The sequence below is a fragment of the Rousettus aegyptiacus genome, unplaced genomic scaffold (genome assembly GCF_014176215.1).
Source record: "Rousettus aegyptiacus isolate mRouAeg1 unplaced genomic scaffold, mRouAeg1.p scaffold_m13_p_4, whole genome shotgun sequence".
Taxonomy (NCBI): domain Eukaryota; kingdom Metazoa; phylum Chordata; class Mammalia; order Chiroptera; family Pteropodidae; genus Rousettus; species Rousettus aegyptiacus.
Genome location: NW_023416307.1, coordinates 109,376,359 through 109,396,196, shown reverse-complemented (window position 1 = coordinate 109,396,196; position 19,838 = coordinate 109,376,359). Strand labels below are relative to the sequence as shown.

The 19,838-nt window shown below is 34.7% G+C and overlaps 1 protein-coding gene across 2 annotated transcripts in view; it reads right to left on the bottom strand.

Annotated features, from left to right (window-relative positions):
- Nucleotides 1–19,838, bottom strand: part of FHIT (fragile histidine triad diadenosine triphosphatase) — a 1,278,128-nt gene that overhangs the window by 857,131 nt on the left and 401,159 nt on the right. The window lies entirely within an intron of this gene.

Below are 19,838 nucleotides of genomic sequence, written 5' to 3'. Positions count from 1 at the left end.
TTGGGAGATTATCCTCTATTACATAGGTAGACCCAATGTTATCACAAGAGTACTTAAATATGAAAAGAAAAAGACAAGAGAATCAGTGATGCAATATGAGAAAGGCTCAACTGGCCATTGTTGACTTTGAACATGGAAGACGGCCACAAGCCAAGGAATCTTGGCAACTTAGAGAAGTTTGAAAAGGCAAGGAAAAATTCTCCCCTAGAGACTTCAGAAAAAAAAAAAAAAATCAGTCTGGCTGATACCTTGATTTCATCCCAAAGATAACCATTTCAGACTTTTGACCAACAGAACTTTAAAATAATAAATGTGTTGTTATGAGCCGCAATGTTTGGGGTAATTTATTACAGCATCCATAGAAAACTAATACATGACCATCTCTTTGACTAAGCTATATTTGCATTCTCTACATAAATATAGGGGGAAAAAATCTTCATTAATACGATGCTTCAAAAAAAGTACCTAAGATGTGTAGGAATTTTTGTTTACTTTTTTTAGTCTCTGAATGTTTCAGAACCAATGGAAAGATGGCAGTCAAAGAATTAAAGGTCTTTCTTCTTTGCAGCCATAGTATAAGGGAACCATCAGTTGAAATTCTTCATTCTAGTTCCATCAAACTTAGCTAGTAGAATCCTCTACAGGGATCTAGAATAGGTTGACCTTAAAGACTAGTTTTTGGTATTATTCTTATAGTCAACATCTTAGAGGTTCTTGTAAATGCATACACACACACACACCTTCTATAGGAAATTTGGAGCAGTTATACAAGAGGCTACTGCCCAGGCATCAATTTAATTTCATATATCTCGGGTAAGGTGCAAAATCCTCCTAAATTGTTCCTTTGTGAGTAAATACAAACTTAGTAAGGTATAATTTTATAAAGTGGGCATATTTTTCAAACTTTAAGAACTCTTTTTAAAAAGGTCAAACCATGGCCTATCTATGTTAATTTTGTGTACTGTTATTTTTCTTGGGGAAGGAGTAAAAGATCACATTTTGAAATATTTCTATCTGGATTGGAGGCTAGTCGAAGCAAAATTTCCATGTTCTGATTTGCTGAAGTAGGTATTTTTCTATGCACTAATCTCTGGAAATCACTCTGTTTACCCAAGATTTAACTCAAAAGGCTAAAGTCATGGGTAAATATTAAGAGAGAATTGACAGAGGCGTATTAAGTTCTAAGAATACTTTCCTAAAAGAAATACATTATTATAAAGTTAACACAGCATTCCCTTCTACCTTGCCAGTACTGGAGGTCACATGGCAGTCAACACTCTTCACTTGACTTTGTCCTGAAAACTTTCTGCATAGCTGATAAAGAGCCAAAGCACAACACAGCTTAATGAACAGCATAACCCATTCATCCATAAGTACTAGATCTTAGGCCATCATGATTCTCACTGCTTCCACTATAAGAATCATCTTATGATCGCACATTAGCTATTGCTGTTCTGGATGTACAGTTCTTTAGCTAGACCAGCCCCGAATGGAGAGAACAGCCCTCTACTATTAGTCTGCAATAGGGTCAAACATTTCCAGTATTGAAATCATCAAACAAGATAAAGACTTTATATCTCCAGGAGGATTAAGTGAAAATATAGATAGATTGACCTAGGAGGGGAGCCATTCATCATTGTCAGAAAAGTATAATTACTTGATGGCGCTACTTAGCAGACCTGCAAAGAGTACTGAGGAAATTGAGCAGGCTAATTTGGGATGGAACAGAAGGGAAATCTGAGGACCATAAGGACATGGGTAGGAAATATTAAGAAACATAATTTTCTCTGGGACCTGTCCTGATAAAGCTAATGAGTATGCTTCTGAGAATATAAAAATTATCTTGTCAGTGTTAGTCAATGTAAACACAACATGAAAAACAATGAAAAGCATCATAACTCATTAAAAACAAACAAATGTTTTCATTTCTATAGAAGCCTATGAAACAAGTGGTTAAGAGCATTGGCTCTGAAGTCAAACTGTGAACTTCAAATCTTGGCCTTGCTTCTCAAAGGAACACCACACAATTTCTTTTTCCTCAATTCTTGCATCTGCAAACTTGGGATAATACTGTTACCTCACTGGTTGCTTTTGAAGCATCATCTATGATAATACATGTAAAGTTCCTAGCACAGGATCTAACCACCAGCATGAGTTGAGCACAACTGCTGCTGCTGCTGCTGCTCCTGGTGTTACTGCTGCTGAGGAGAGACTGCATACGAACAGGGATATGAACAGGGACTCTGAAACAAAACTGTCCAGGCTCTGCCATTTAATAGCTGTGTGATCTCGAGTAACTTATTTAACTTCTGTGTGCCTCACTTTCCTCATCTGTGAAACAAGGATAATAATAATAACCATATCAAGGCTGTTTTGAAGATTAAATGAGTTAGTGTTTGTGAAGTGTTTACAAGAGTATCTGGAATATAATGTGCTTGACAGATAAATTATTCAGCTCTATTCAGTTTTAAAACTGTGCCCATGGAAAACCAAGGGCTGGCAGTGGTACTCTGGAGTGTCCATGTGGTAAAATGAAGATAAGGAAGGTATGGCCCAGCCCCACTCTCTAGCCAAACAGAGTAATTTCATTTGGGGCAAGATTTTGAGATTTGAGGCAAGATTTTCTTTAAAGGTCCTTTTTTCAAAAGAAGAAAAAAATGTGAAGAAGAAAGGGAGAAAGGGAGGGAAGGAAAAAAGGAAACACACCATGGTTCTATAACAATATGCCCTTATACAAAATCTCTATATCAGTTCAATTTTTACAGAACACTGAATGTTTTTTGTATACAATAGAGGATTTAACCAGATCACTTTTAAGGTTCCTTTTAGATAGAAAAATTTCTGCTTATCTCGTAAAAAGTGAATTTCAGTAAATTCAAATTTTTAAGACACAACTCCCCAAATTTTTTTAGGGTAAATGAAAACCTCAATAATTCTAATTTAACATGCAATCCATGAAAATTCACCACAATTAAATGAATAATAAATCATCCCTGAGTTCAAGTGCTTGCCATGCAAAATTGCCTATTTCCTAGAACATTCAGAAATTTGTTTGAAATTGCCGTTTATTATTTTTGCTCTTGTGATGGTTGTTCTTCAAAGCAACTTAGAAAATATGCCATCTTCAGCATTAAGGAGATAAAGGAGAAATGAGAAAACAAAATACGGTGCTATTAACACAACGAAAGAGGGAGTCCAAGGATCAGAAGGCTGGGCTCTGAAAGACATTTTTTAAATGTCACCAGATAAAATTTATGATATAAAAGGAAATATTCATTCTGAGTATTGTTATCTACATGAATAATAAATCAAAAGGCTCTTTATCCATTTGTGGCTGAACATTATGACCTGAGACAGGTTGGCGACGTGATTTACTCCACTGATATTGGTGAAACAGAAACCCAGTGAAAATGTCACTGGATTGGCCTCACCTTCTGGAAAATCAATGTGGCTTGGGAGAACAAATATTTTGAGGGGAGACTATTAAAAAGTATGAATATTTATAGCACTGTCCAATCAGTGAAATCATTAAGATTTCTTTTAAACATTTTAAATGACTACCATTCAGTCTTTGCTACTTAAAAATCCCAAGTATGCTCAAGCTTAATAGGGTTATCTATTTCATCATTTGATGAAGAGATCAGTAATATTTGCCTCCAAATTGTACTGAATTATTAATATTTTAACTTTATAGATATATACAGCATGATTCCATTCATATAAAATTTAAAATATACAAAACTGATAGTAATTATAAATCTGTACAGTGATGATAAATAGAATATTCTATTCTGAGGTGACTCTCTAGTCTATTACATGAGTCATACTTACACTAAAAAAGTATGCATTGTTTATCTGAAATTTAAATTTAACTGGACATCCTGAATTTTATGTGGTAATCTTACTTACCACAGTCAGAATAGCACAGTTAGATTACAAAAACTTAAAAAAAAAAAAAGACAAGAAAAATATAACCACGGGTATAATATATTCTTAGATGTCAACATTTTACATTCAAATAAAATGATAATTTTGTAATTCGTGGTTTGTGACCCTCCTCTGGGGTTCTTGTGCCCAGAAGCTATCAAAAGTAGGCTACACAGATGCAGATTATCATTTGCTTATAGGAAGGCCTAAAGAAGCTGGCCTTTATAAATACAGCCATGTCTAAGAAAGGAGAGCTTCGAGTCAAAAAAATTGGAAAAAAAAAATTTAATTTGCTCTCTTTTTTAAAGCAGTGATTTGCCTTTATTGTGTATATTTGTTTTGCACAGGAAAGGAAAAGACAATTAAATAGGTAAAATGAATACTATACTGCTCCCTTATACATGAAGAATTACAAGTCTGTCTAACAATACTAACCACTCTGAAAGATAATTATGGATCAATGCTTTAAAAAATATTCTAAATTGCCTGCAGAAATGGCAAGGAAAATTCAATTAAATTATTTGTAAAAGCCAGAGTCTTTTTTTCCTATCCATCTGCTACTTGAAATGGGATGACCTTTCAAAGAGTGCTTGCCGTTCTCAAACAAACTCTAAATAAAGAAGTGGAGTGTGGCTTTTTTCCCCCACTCTGCACCAGGTTCAGCATAGATAGAGCACTTGCGCTGACATTCTGCACCACTCAAAAAATGCAGATGTGGCTTCTGGAACATAAAAGAGGCATTTTAGGAATATCAATCAGGCTAGGTCCCATGCCTTCACTCATGGCATTTGCCTTTGATCAGAAAGGTGTGCTGCTTGAGAGATAAGTATTTGGGTACAAGCTACATGAAGTATTTTACTCCTTGGAGAAAAGTGCAAACCCCACCTCCCAACAAATGAGAGGAAGTAAGTGTGTGTGTGTGTGTGTGTGTGTGTGTGTGTGTGTGTGTGTGTGTGAAGAATCCCATGTTAAGCTGCTTATACCAGGAGAGCTAATTCAAAAAGGTCAGACATTTAAGTAACAATAGTCACAAAACAGACCTTTCAAAGGCCTCTGAATATGCCTTACATTTGTAAACTAACAGTCTGGACTATATATTAATAGCAGTAAGTAGTGTTTCTTCACTAAGTCTATATACTTTTGTCCGTGTTTACTGTTGCCTTTTACCCTCTTAATTTTCAAAACATCTCCATTTCGGTCTTTTATGTTTTTTTTTTTTTTAATCTAGAGGTTTTTAAAAGGCTGAATGTATTTTTCTTAATAAAAGGACAACAAGCACATTTCAAAATGTTCAAAACATACAAAAAATATAAAAGATAATCTGTTATATACCACTCAGAAAACTACTGCTAACAGATATGAATATTTCTATTAATTTTAATGCTTAAATATACCACAAAATTGGAATATACTATATAATAATTGGAATCTAATACATTGATCTTTGTGTCATGCATATCTTAGTATGCTATAAATGAAAAATCTACATTATCATACATAAATTCTCAATATAATGTTGTAATTTGGTACATGCATCTCTGTGTGTATATTATTGCAATATAACTTATAAGTGGATATATTTAAATACTCAACTACCTGTGAATATAGAGATTTACATCTTTTTTTTCTTCATTATAAACAAAGCTGTAATGAACATCTATACATGCATCTTTGCATATAAAATAAGTATACACTTTCCCCCAGCCCTATACCTAACCCCATTTTCCCATGGTAACCAACAAAATACTGACACAAAAAATAGAAACAATTAAGTGTTTATCCTTCTACAACTTTCTCTAGCTGCATACAAATATATGTAGATTGTGTATAGAGCCATTCCTTTCATTATGGACTGGTTGGACATCACATATAGATCCAGCTAACTATTTTTATTCATTGCATAATATTCCACAGTATAGTTATAATATAAATATATTCAACAATTACCTTATTAAGGAGCTGTTTTTTGGTCAAGTTTTTTGCCTTGCTTTGTTTTGGTTTTCCCACTATAAACAATGCAGCAGACAATCTTGAATATACATTTTTATATGACTAAAGATTAGAGATTCCCAAAGCAGAGGTGTAGTGTTAAAAAGTAAGTATACCATTAATTTTGTTAGATACTTCTAGACTTATCATAGTATGAAAATTCTCTAGTTCTTCATTATAATTTGAATTTTCATTTCCATGACTATTAGTGAAGTTGAGCAGATTTTCATATATCTATTGGTTATTTAAATATTCCTTTTTGTGAATTTCCAATTAATGTATTTAGCCATTTTTCAAATATTATGTATAACTTTATCTCATCAGTGTACAGGTATTCCTAGTTCTAATATTTATATTGCTTATTGTTGTACATTTATATCTTTAATTCATCTAAACTTTTTTATCTAATGGTGAGAAACAGGAGTTTAATATTTATAAGTTATAAATAAAAAATGCTTTTATAATATCATTTTTATATAAACAAACATTTTTCCACTGAAATAAAAAGCCACTTTTATTAAATATTTAGCTCATTCTTACTTATTTGGATCTGTTTCTGACTCTTTTCACTGTTCTCTTGATCAATTTTTCTGATGGCCAATAACACACTGTTTAAATAACAGCAACTTTATATTGAGTTTTAATGTCTAGAAGGAAGAGGGAAAATAATACCTATTGCCATTCTGACTAGAATTCCATTAACATATATATTAAGAAAGGATGACATTTTATAATATTAGGATATATTAGGAAATGGTATGACTATTTCTTATTAAATTTATTGCTAAGGATTGTATGGTTTTTGTTTACATAGATGAATTTTTTTTCCATTTCTATGTAACTGGTTATCAAAGGTATAAAGAAACTTTGATTTTACCTATATTAACCTATGGCCATCCAGCTTACATGCTCTATTAGTAATTGTCTCTAATAGAATTCTAAGTTTTCTAGGAATATAATATCACATGAAAATGCAAATAACTGTTTGATTTTTCCTCTATTTATATTGCTGATTTTTATCCCTTAATTACATTACACAATACAGTGGCCAAATAACAATGTTGACAGAAAATATCCCTCTGTATTTTTCCTGGTCTTAATAGGAATGGCTTTTATATTTCACTGTTTCATGTAATTTAATGTAATATAATTGAGGGTAGGTGTCTGTAAATATTCTTCCTTATATTTAATTAAGTTCCTTCTATGTCTGTTTCATGTAAAGTGTTATAAAAATTATCAATAAATCTTATAAAACTCTTTTTTGGCATGTGTACTGGGCAGGATAGGGTGCCCTCAAAATTTATGGCCACCTGGAATCAGATCACTTTATTTAAAATGGGGTCTTTGCATATGTAATTAGTTAAGATGAAGTCATACTGAATCATGATGGCACTAAGCACTGGTATCCTCATAAAAAGAGAAAATACAGACACAGGCACCAAGGGAGAACTCCATGTGATGACAAAGACAGAGGTTGGAGTGATGTCTTTACATACCAAGGAATGCCAGGGACTGCCAGTACTACTTGAAGCTAGGAAGAGTTAGGGAAGGATCATCCCTTAGGACCTTCGGACAAAGCGTGGTCCTGTCATACACTGATTTTGGACCCCTAGCTTCCAGAACTATGAGAGAATAAATTTCTGTTGTTAAGTCATCCGGTTTGGTTAATTTGTTACAGCAGCCCTAGGAAATTGATACAGCATGTATTGATATACTGATAAAATCCTATCATTTTTCTTTGAATTTACTGATGTTATAAATGGTATGGATAAACTTCCAATTCTGAACCAGATTATAATTTTTTTTGGGGGGGGGAACCTATTTTGAATATTTTAATTATATTTTCATAAACAGACAAGTTGTTTTTTTTTTGAATTATATGCTTTGATATACCAAAAAAATGAAATTGGTATAACATATCATTTTAGAGCTATTTATATCAGGCTTTTAATATAAGATTATTCTAGATTTGTATAATTACTTCAGGCCCCTTCTCCCTTTCTCTATAGTCTTAAATTATTTGAAAGCCATAGGGAATATCTGGTTTTGATGCCTAGATTTAATTTAGCTGTAAAACCATCTGGGCCCAGTGCCTTTTTTAATGGTCCATCTTAAACGATCTTCCGCTTCCTTCTACAATTATTGGTATTACTTCTTTTTACTTTTCTTCCATGAATATTGATAATGTGCACATTCCTCAATAATCACTATTTCTTCTAGATTTTCAAATGAATGATTATAGAATTTTTTTTTTTAAATCTAGTTGTACTGTTAGGGGCGCCACAACCTAAACGGGCCCTTAAGGGTTAAGGATAAAACATGCTGGGCTTGGGCTTCACAAGAACAGAAGACAAATAGCAGCTCAGCAGCCTGTGACACCAACATGTTTGTACAGAGAACTCTGAGAACTTCCTTTGTTTTACACCACCTGTGCTTGACCGATCAGTACATGACCAGTACTCCCTTTCCTCTTCTTTCCTTCCACTGCCCCTTGTCCCCATAGCACCAGCTGAAGACCAATTATATTGTGACAAGTTCCTTTTGCCTGCCCCCCTTTGTTCTTGCTGTATAAATATAGCTGCTTTGTAAAATAAAATTTGAGGCTTGATCAGAATACTGTCTTGCCTCCACTCCTTTTTCTCCGCCCGTTTTTCCTTACAGGCTGGGTCTCCCTCGCCCCCACCAAATAACAAGTCCTGCGGGTCGGGACATTGTACCAAAATTGATTGGTAGAGTAGACCAGGAACCTATAGGATTATAATCCCCTTTCCTTATACAGTACTGTGCATGAATTGAATCAAAAGAGGACAATCCTCAAAGAAACAAAAGACCCATTCTACACTTAAGGGTACAGAAGTTGCTCTTATCCCTGGTTAGAACCTCTAAACAGATAGAAAATGTTTTCTTCAGAATTATCAGGACTGTGTCACAGTAAAACCTAGAAGGATAACCGGCGATCAAGTCACTGCACACTCTACTGGAGTCAGCAAAACTATGCAGAAAAATTCTTGACATTTCCATTGAACTACAATAAAGCTCCCATTTTTTGAAACATTCGAAAAGATTAAAAAGGGGATTATTCTTCCCTTACACCTGCACACATTTTAAAAATCTTCAACCTCTCTAAGAAACTATTTTCTCTACAACTCTCCCAAACTTAATACTCATATCCTTTTATTCATAGCAGATGGAGGAAATTAGAGTAACATATTTGCTCTAAAATCATTAGTGTTTCATCAGCACTTCCAATCTAAATGGCATTTCAATGGGATTATTGTTACGCAGATCAAGAGTTTGCTCTAGGCACAAAGAGACAAAATAACTTTGAAACTTTTTTTGCAATTAGCTTTTGCATTTTTATTTTTTAAAAACATTGTTTTAGTTGGATTTTAAATACAAATCAAATGGGAGAAAAGAGTGATCCAATTTAATCCATGGGTCATACCTTCTTCCCTTGCCATTCCTCTCATAAATCATTATAGCTGCTTCTTGGTAACAATGTTCTAAAAATTGATCATCTACTGTTGGGTTGTCTGGAAAACTGGAAATATATTCTCAATGTTCAGTAATCATCACCCTGCCTTTTAGCCTCTTGAAATGCCTAAAAGTAAACTACATATTTAGGTGGTAAGCTTCAGATTGCTGCCACTTGGTCCAAGAGCTAAACAATCCCTAGGTCAAGAATAAACCAATCCATGAGTGTTTCGTTAGCACATACTATATTATGTCCACTGCAGAATTTTTTTAAGTTTAAAATGTTACACACCTGGAAAAATACAATCTTGTGTAAACATAAGATCAGTCACAGAGAATGATATCGGACAGCAATAGTTATACTTTATATTTCTATAGTACATTACAATTTTCAAACTACTTTCTTGACACTTATTTTATCCACATTAAAAAAAAAAAACCTATAAAGAATGCAGAATAAAAGAGGAAAGAGACATAAACATAAAACTTTAGAGATGAAAATGACATTAAAGATCAATAACCTTTTACATATAGAATCCAGAGACCAATGGAAAATGAGGACTTTGCCTTCTTGCACAGGGTGGCTGCAAAGCTAATAAAATGAAGGTTGTTCACCATGGGAGTTACAAAAATGAGTCACTAGAATATAACAAGAAAAAGAAACGTAATGGACTAAAGGACACGAATTTTAATTGAATGTATTTTTTAAAGCAATTCCATTGAATAAAAGTTTGAAATTCAATGTTGGTCTCCAAGGACCACTTGGCTATGGCGATGTTATGCCATTTCTAGATACCTTAGAGAGAAATACAATTTTAAAATGCATAGTTTCCAGAAATATGTGCAAGGCATTAGAGAACATATTCATGCAGTTATAAATGGTACACGCACATACATGAAAATTTTGAATTCACTGTATAACTATTGAAAGGAATCTCAACATTCTTTAGTTCGATTAAAATCTACCCATGCATTTCACCCTTGACCTATCCTCTACTTTCCCACTCCAGCAAGTACTAACTGGTTATCTTAATATTGTGACATCTCTATTATACAATACAATTTGAAAATAATCTTTCCTTTTAATAAGAATGTATTAGAAGTATATTTTTTCTGTTATAACAGTCTCAAAAATATATCTCAATAATACATAGGCCACTGTCCTATTATCTTTTATGTAATAGGCTATAGACATTTTCTGCGACTCAGTCTATAGAAATTTTTTAAATTAATTTTAAAAAACTGCATTTTGGATATCATAATTCTAATAAGAGACTACACTATAGAAAAGTACAAAAGGAAAAACATTAAAAGTGGAATCATTAAAACAAAGAAATTCACTATGGTGATGAAAGATTTTATCAGGGTTCAAAGACAAATCTCTGTATGAGAATAAATAACTTATTGTCAGAATTCACAATAATAACCTCTACATTTTAAAACTGCTTTTCATTACCCTTTAAAAAGTATGGAAAGAGAGAATGTGAAACACAATGTCTGGCGCACCATAGAAAGTTTTATAATTCTCCTCAAAAAAAAAAAAAAAAAGAACAAATATCTCTATTTCCATTTGGGATGTGTACAGTATATTCTTGCATCCCATTTGCTCTGATTCATTTACATTTTGCTGAATTCCATTTTTGTCCATTTTCATCACTCAAAAGATAAAAAAAAAAAAAAAATCAACAACACAAAGCCCTCAAAAGATGATTTCAGATGAAACTGCAAAGGAAATAAGTACATGAATTAGTAAAGAAACATTCAAGTTTATACAAATGTGGCAGTTACATCTTTTCTCAACTTGTCCGAGAATTAATTGCACTGCTGAAATTAGGCACCCAGCCTGTTCCATACAGACAGGAGCCGGAGACAGAAGCAAACTTTTTGAATAACAACACTGCCTTCTGATCCTTTTCACATGGATACATTTTTGACATTTCCTTCAATATTCTATCCAGTTGTCGTGTTACTATGACAAAAAATTTCTGTAGGCATGACTGGCACATCTGTGCGAGTAGCAGGGAATGGAAACAGACAACAAGTCCCTTTAGTGCTTCCAAAAAGCCCACAGGCATTCTGCAAATTTTTCGCATACATGATATAAGGATATAAAAACTGGAAACTGTAATGACAATTTTAATCACTTGACAGATAATTCTATGATCTACTATAACTTTATAATGGCAAAGCCTCTGATACACAGAAGACTGACAGGCTTTCTCTGCCTCTAAGTCTCCTTAAATGTTTATATGAGTATTTTACACATGGCTGGAGATTATCTTAACATAGTATTTATTTAATCTATCCTATTATAATTATAAACAGCTAAATTTGACTACAGTAGAATTTTCTTGATTACTTTAAATTTGACTCGAATTACCTCTCTGGTCTCTAGAACTTTCTTCCAGGCCCTGGGAGATTTCAGATGTCAATAATCAGAGTTACCTCATCTGTAGTCAGGATAGCACTAAGTTCTGCCCACAAGACAGCAATTAGTAAAGTCTTGTCTGGAAATGCCAATTACTGCTCTTTGTTTTCCATGTTCAATATCTCCTTAACATAAGAATGACATATAATTTTTACCTGATCAAATTGGAAAAAAAATTATTTAAAGTAACACTCATTGTTGGGAAGAGTACAGAGAAAGAAGCATGCCCAAATATGCTGGTGGGAAGCTAAACTGGAACCACCTTTCTAGAAAACAATCTGACAACATACCATGATGTTTTTTTATCCTACTCTATTCACTGATATTAGTTTGGGGACATTGTTCCACATTTTTAAATAGTGTTAAAACCAAACTTTTTAATGTCTATATAGCATTTTGTTATGTAAATATAATATTGTTTTTCATTATTTCCATACGTGTCAGCATTTCAGTTGTTTTCGATTTGAGTTATTATAAGTAATGTTACAGAGAACATCTCTATAAATACATTTTAAAATTGCATTCTGTTTATTCCTTAGGATAGATTTATAGAAGTGGAAATACAGCTACTAGCAAGATTTACTTTCAAGAATAATTTTGTCCTAGCAACAAAAGAATTGCAATTGACAAACCAATTCCTAGACTAGAATTCCAGTGGATCATCATTTACCAGGAGAAATATATGTGGTGATAGAACTGACCCTGGTTATTTATATAGTCTTAATAATGGGTAATTCCTCTGAGGAAACCAAATCAGATAGTATGTATGACTGCGTAACCATTAACTCAAAAAGAACAAATCAGGTCCTACCAAAAGGACATTCATTTCAAGCAAAGGCACAACCTTTTAATTAATTAACAGCTGATTTAATTGCCTTCTGTCCTAGAGCAAAGATCCTCTTCTCAAGTGCATTAATCTGTAAGACCCATGAACACATTTTTACCATCATAGGTTTACATTCGTTTGCCTGTCTTTTGAAGCCCGACAAACAACCGAGTTTATATAACTGAAAATCCAGAAAATAGTGCAACATTTTGTAGTTGCCAAACCTCACCTCCCTGGTGGCATGGGTAGAGAATTTACTATCTGGAGGCTGTTCTAAAAGAAAACATGACTGACCCTTAAACTCCAGATTTTAGAAGCCAATGAATAATGACATACCACTTTTTAACCTAACATAATGAAAAATACTTAAAATGGTAACACTTATTGTTGGCAAGGGAACAATATTTCCCAAAGCTTATTCCATGGAAAGATATTGTCACCATCAAATGAGTTTAGAAAGAGTGAGAGCAGAACAAAGTTCAAGTTGAACCGTTAATGTGCTGTTGCAAACTGTGAATCTCTAAAAGGGGCAGTAGTAGCTAGCAGCATTTCTAAACTTATTTAACTACTAAATTCTTCTTGCTTTATGTTGCCTTTTGTTTTTGCCTGTTGGGTTTCTGTAGAGTATCTCAAGGGAGAGCATTCTGTGGAATATCTTTAGTAAGTGTTTGTTTAGGCCAACAGTTCTCAAACATTTTGGCCTCAAAACACATTCACACTCTTAAAAATTGTTAAAGGCCCCCAACTGCTTTTGCTTATGTAGGTTACATATATGGGTATTTTCCATGTTAGAAATTAAAGAACGAGTGAGAAGAGTGGCATTGTCTTACAGTTTTGAAAATCTTTTTAATGTTTCATTTAATAGAAGACCAATGGATTCTCATATCTGCATTGTGTCATGATATATTTTTTGGTTGAAGTAGGCCAAAAAAAATCCAGGAGGAGTATTTTAATAGCCTTCCACGTAAGTGTAAATAATTTTTTCTGGACACTGCATCAAAACTTGACAAATGGTAGTTTCTTTAATAGTCAGTAGCAGTTTAGAATCTGAAACTGCATCAATAAACTTTTAGTGCTCTGTTAAGTAAAAATCCATGGTTTCTGTCACATTTTAAATGGATACTTTCCCCATGCAAAATTTTATAAAAGCATGCATTGTTCTAGCAGCAAATACTGGCTCACTGAATTATGCATATCTCCCAAATGTTGACACATTTCATTATATAATATTTTTAAAAATCACATTCTTTAATATCACCATCAATCTCATCAGAAAAGTCCTTAAGTATTGGGAAGCTGTCAAGCTCATGGTGGCAGATACAAGTTTTCCAAAATTCTAATTTTTGCTTGAAAGCTTGAATTTTGTCATTGGCAACAAATACTGTCCAATGGTTTACTTAAAGTGACAGGCTCAGTTTATGCATGTTTGAGAAAATGTCTGTCAAATATGGAAGACTAAATAACCATATTTCATCTGTCCATCATTCTCGCAAGTAAAAAAATGGTGTTCCATATAAAAGTGACTAGTTCAGCTCACAAGTGAAAGTCGTACAAGTGCTTTTCTCAAATAACTATACTACTTCAGCATGTGCAGCAGTTCTTTAAACTTGCTTCCTATAAAATAGATATGTACTTGAGAGGCAAAGATTAATTAAATTAATAATTTTTACTGTTTCGCCAAGGATTTTTAAAATGAAACTAGCTTTCTTTTTTTAACCATAAGTCATGGTGGTAAAGAATAAAAGAACAATAGTACAGTTTGGTGCCACACCCTTGATTCATTCTACAGTGCTTGATTCATGCTACTGTTTTACCCACCATCAGTGCAAATGTAATCACAGTAAAAAAGCCAAAAAACCAAGTAACAATTTAGTATTATAATGATACAGTTTTGACCTTGCTGATGCCCTGAAATGCTCTCAGAGATCCTCAGGGGTTCATGAGCCACACTTTGAGAATTGCCGTTCTAGGCTCAAAACCTGGGTCTGACAAAAAACAATTTGTTGGAGACAAAGAAAAAGTTCTCATTATCACTCTATAGCTCGTCCCTGGGCATGTTAATTCATGAGTGTCAGGTGGCAGATCCACACTTTCCTGCAATGTTCACTACTTGTCCTTAGTACTGAAAGCCATTTGGTCCTATTGCAGGATCACACTCACGTGTGCAGCAGCAATGAGTCTTCCATGGGGTCAAGGCCAAAGAGAACCTACTCAACCAACTCACAGGCAAAAACCCTATGCTTCTTTTGGCTCCAGACCCAGCAGCAGCATGAGGAATGCTGTGACTTATCTACAGCAAAGATGTACAAGAAGATATTTGGAAAGTGTGGTCTCTCTGCAGCTTGAAAGTGACAACTCTGCACAGCCACATGGGACCTCTCTGGTAAGAAAGGCATGGCCAACCTAAATTAATCTGTCTGGATGTTTATCTGAATGGGTAGCTTATGGCCTCATTTAGTAGACCATCCATAGAATCTACCTATTTTGAATCACATGTCTATAGCAATGAGTCTCAAAATATGAATCTTAAATCACTTGCATAAGACGTTCCTAAAATCCACCATGTGCCTATTAAAGCAGAATATCTGAGGGTGAGGCAGGGCCACCCAGACACCAGTACAGGCTGCGCACTGCACAGCTTGCACAAAGGTATCCAGTAGTTGAAGGAAAGTTATCGCTTGATATTTGCATTTTTAACAAATTGTGTGACTCTTTCATATACCAGAACTTGAGAGAGTATCCTAGAAAAGTTGTTCTCAAACTTTACTGTGCCTCAGAACTCTCTGCCTTGAGGTTGAAAATACAGATTTCTATGTACCATTCTAGACCTGCCTAATCAGAATCTCTTGGGTAGAAGCCTGAGCATCTGTATTTTCAAGGAGCTTAATAGCTGATTCTGCTGCCTATCAAAATATGAAGCTATTTTTCTAGATTAAGGATGCTACAGCTGTCTATAAGAAACCAGTTTTAGGAAAATTGAAGAAAACAGGCATACTAACTGCTCAGGAAACTATGGTATCATTTAGACAGTCTATTCGATAGCTATAAATTCATATTTTAAAACACACAATAAATTTTATTTTAATCCAAATTTCCTCCTCTGTTATTTCATTTGTTTTCATTCTTAGTATTGGATCTCAACATTATTTGTTATTCCACCAACATCTTGAAATTTATTTAGCCAGAATTTTCTGGTTTCATATAAATGCAAACTATGCATAGTCTGATTTTAAAAAAAAGAAAAGATCCTTAGACCCTTTAGGTGAAAAAACAAACTTAGTTCCTTTCAAACTACAAAATTAACTCAGATTTTTAAAAACCATTCAAGTTTCATGTTAAGTACTTAACAAAAAGAATTTTAAAAGACTCAATGTAAATGTCATATCTGGCAATAATCCTATTCCTGGGATCTTTTACATGAAACAGAGTGGGAAGGAAGATTCTACGGCTGCCAAAATATAATTAAACATGTGGAAACAAAGAAAAGAAACAAATGCAAAACTCAAACCTTCCAGAAAACAGTGAAACATGCAGATAAATTAGTGATTTTTTCCCCAACTAACCACTGAAATAGAGACTTGCAGTTTTAACAGTGGTAAGAGCATCTAGCTAAAGTAAGAGCAAAGTAAAAACTGGCTGTTCTGTTGATCTAGATGTCAAAATGCAAAATCTGTCAGTCACTCAAGAAAGAGCAGAGGCCCAGGCAACTGATATTTATGCATTCGAAGACTAGATATCTGTGAGTACAAACATTTCATAAACTCCACCAGATAGAACAACTGTTTAATGGAATATCAAGAATTGCGAGGGAACAAAGAGTTGGGGATAATTCTAAGGTCAAATTAGTTTGGAAAACTACTAGCTATAGAGTTAAACAAATTAGTTTACTGTGTTACTTCTCAGAGACCTTCCGTGCTGAAATTCATTATACCTTTCCAAGAAGGAGATAAAGCATGAAGCATTTTCCAAACATTTGACACTTTATTTTTCATTTAGTTTCTTATTAGGCTAGCAGTCCCTGGGACATATTCAGGAAACACTGATATAGATAGATCAAGAAGTTAAGGCAAATTTCAGGTAAGCACCTGAACTGTGTTAGAAGAATACAGATGCTACAAAAATGACAAAGGCATGCGCCGGCAGTCAGCGCCACTATATCAAGTCCCTTAGCCTCTCTCCAACAGCTTCTTCAACTCTGAAAGATAATGCTTATTAGTAAAGTGCCTTGGGATGATTGGGCAGGAAACACTAAATAAGAGCCAATTATTGCCCTCATTACAGAGTAGATGATTCTAATAAACCATCCCTACTACTTACAAAGTGCAGAGCTCTGTACTTTTTTTTTTTTGCTTTTTTTAACCTTACTTCATTTTGACCTAACAAATGGTTACTAAAAAGAACAAACAAAATACTCATAGGAAATACATCCAGAAACTGTACTATAAGCTTTCTGATTAGACCCTTCTCTGCTTACACATTTCCAATGGTTGCCAATTACCTACAGATAAAATCCAAATTTCTTAGCCAGGTACATAACCTTCCCAGGCTGTCTCCAACTGACTTTTTATTCCAATGCTCCATCCTTCAGGAGCCATAGAGTTTATGATTAAGGTCATGGGATTTAGAGGTGGACAGACATGGTTAAAAGGTCAAGCTCAACTTCACCACACCCTGAGCAAGTTATTTCACTTCTCTAAGCTCTTAATCCTCTATGGGCCAGCAGCATCGGCCTCATGTGGAGCTTATTAGGCAGAATCACAGGCCCCATTGCAAACCTCTTGAATCGATCTGCATTTTAACAACATCCTCAGGTGATTCCTGCACACATTAAAATTTGAGAAGCACTACTCTCTTTCTCAACAGCTCATCTGAAACTGGTGGGTAATAATAGTAAACTATAGTAAAATTGGACATGGTAGTCATTTTCCTCTCTCGCCCCTTTGAATCCATTTCCAATTCCTAAGGATTTTGCCATCTAAATATCATTCATGTATGCCCATCTTCTCTCTTTCCCCTCCTTACCTTAGTCCAAGTCATTCTCATTTCTGTCCAGATGGACTTCAAAGGCCACCCAATTTATTACAATGCATCAACTCTTGCTTTCCTCTTATCTGTTTTCCCTACAGCAACCAGTGAGATGGTCTACAATATGCAAATGAGATCAGAGCTTCCATCTGGTTTCAAAATAAAGGCCAACACCCTTTACCAGATGGACAACCTCTGCTGGAGCGGCCCTGTCCACCTCTATGTCTTATCTTTTGTCATGCTCCCCTAGCTTCCTCTGCCCTAGAAGCACTGCTTTTCTTTCAGTTCCTTAAATTAATCATCCTCCTTCCCAACGCAGTAAGTCTGCGAAAGCCGCTTCCCTCTCCTCTTTGCCTGGTTAACTCCTCTTCAGTCTTTAAATGTCATACCAAATATCATCGACCCTAAAAATATTCTCTGATCCTCCTCCCCAACAACCCACACACTGTCTGGTCTATTGCCTGCACCCCATAAATATTTGTTGAATAAATGAATGTATGAATTAATGAATGTTCAATTATTTAGTTATTGTAACAAACAAATGGATTAATACCTATAAAGCACTTCGCACAGTGCCTGGTAGAGAGGAAGAGCACAGTGCTGAACTAGTTGCTATGTATTTTGAACATTTGCCCTGTTAAAAACTAGACACCAAGCAGTGCTCAATGTAGCTAATAATTAGAATCACCCACGAAACTTTTAAACCTCTCAATACCAGGCTTTGCTCCAGACCAATTAAATCAGAATCTCTGGAGGAGGAACCCAGGCACCTGAGGGTTTTTCTTAATTCCACAGAGGATTTTAATGTGCAGCCCAGGTATAAAACGACTGTTTTACCCTTTTCTCTCCATTTCTCCCAGCTTTCCAGAGGAACACATGCTGCGTGACAAGAAGAGCCCTCATTATTTATGGCATAAGTCCATGGCCTTGCTTCTCCCACAGAAAGAGACAACAATAGGAATCCATGTGGCAAAAGTCCAATAATTCATTTCCCTTGGGCTTTCTGACAGCAGCCAGATGGTGGAAACTCTCCATGTATCACAGAAGCCAAAGTGAACCCTTTCTGGGGAAATCCATGTTACCTGAACTACTGCTGGGAGGAGGTACAGTAACACGTGAAGATGATCCTAGTCCTTAGGGTTAACTGCTGATTTAACAAAACTCATCAGGATGCCATTAGAAACCTGTCATAATTGTTTCGTAGAAGCAAGTGCTTTATGGGAGCAATTAATTTCAACTGCTAAAAAAAGGTTAGACCTCCTGAGTAATCAGCCAGGCGACAAGAAATAAGTGAGCTGGGAACCGCTTTAACATACCTTCTGTCTCCTTCTCTGTTTAAGTATTTGGAGCATCAAGAGACCAAACTGTACTTTAACAGGCCTCCTTTTCCTAATAACCAACCTTCTCTGAGAGTAAATACATATTTAAGTACAGACATATTACACTATGTTTCTCACTCATTTTGAACTTTTCAAAATGTGATGTGAAGAGTATCTAAAGACCCTTTATCTCTTTTAAGGCCTTAACACACACACTCACACACACACACACGCACACACACACACACAGAACCAAAATGCCTTACTTTGCCAGACAAAACAAAATACAAGCCTCAAACAATCTGAGCATCATTTAAAATGAAAACCTACAAAGTCAGAACTGATCCTAAGTCAACACAAAGGACACAAAAGAATAGTTTTCAAAACCACAGGACTGCTCTCTGGAAATACTATCCCTCCTGCTTCGCCATGCTGGTAAATAGCCCCCCCCCCCAAAAAAAAAGCATGATTCATGAATATCAATATTTCTTGCCTTTTTAAATCATACAGAGGCATATTCTTCCTCGAACTTCAGCCAAATTAGAATACACAGATAATGACAACTTTACAATAAGTGGTTCCAAGATGCAATCTTTTCAAGATCCTCAAAAGAAAGGCACTATAAAAAAAAAGTATTGTGATCCTTGTTGTTGTTGTTGTTATTATTATCATTATCATTATCATTATCATTATTATTATTATTATTATTATTATTATTTCAAGCACCCAGAAAAACCACAACCAATGATTAGCCATAACAATTAAACTAACAATAATGCATCTGGAATAAGCTCCACGGCAATATGTACTTTGCACTTAATAGTTCGAATTCATTCAGTCTGATGGTGTT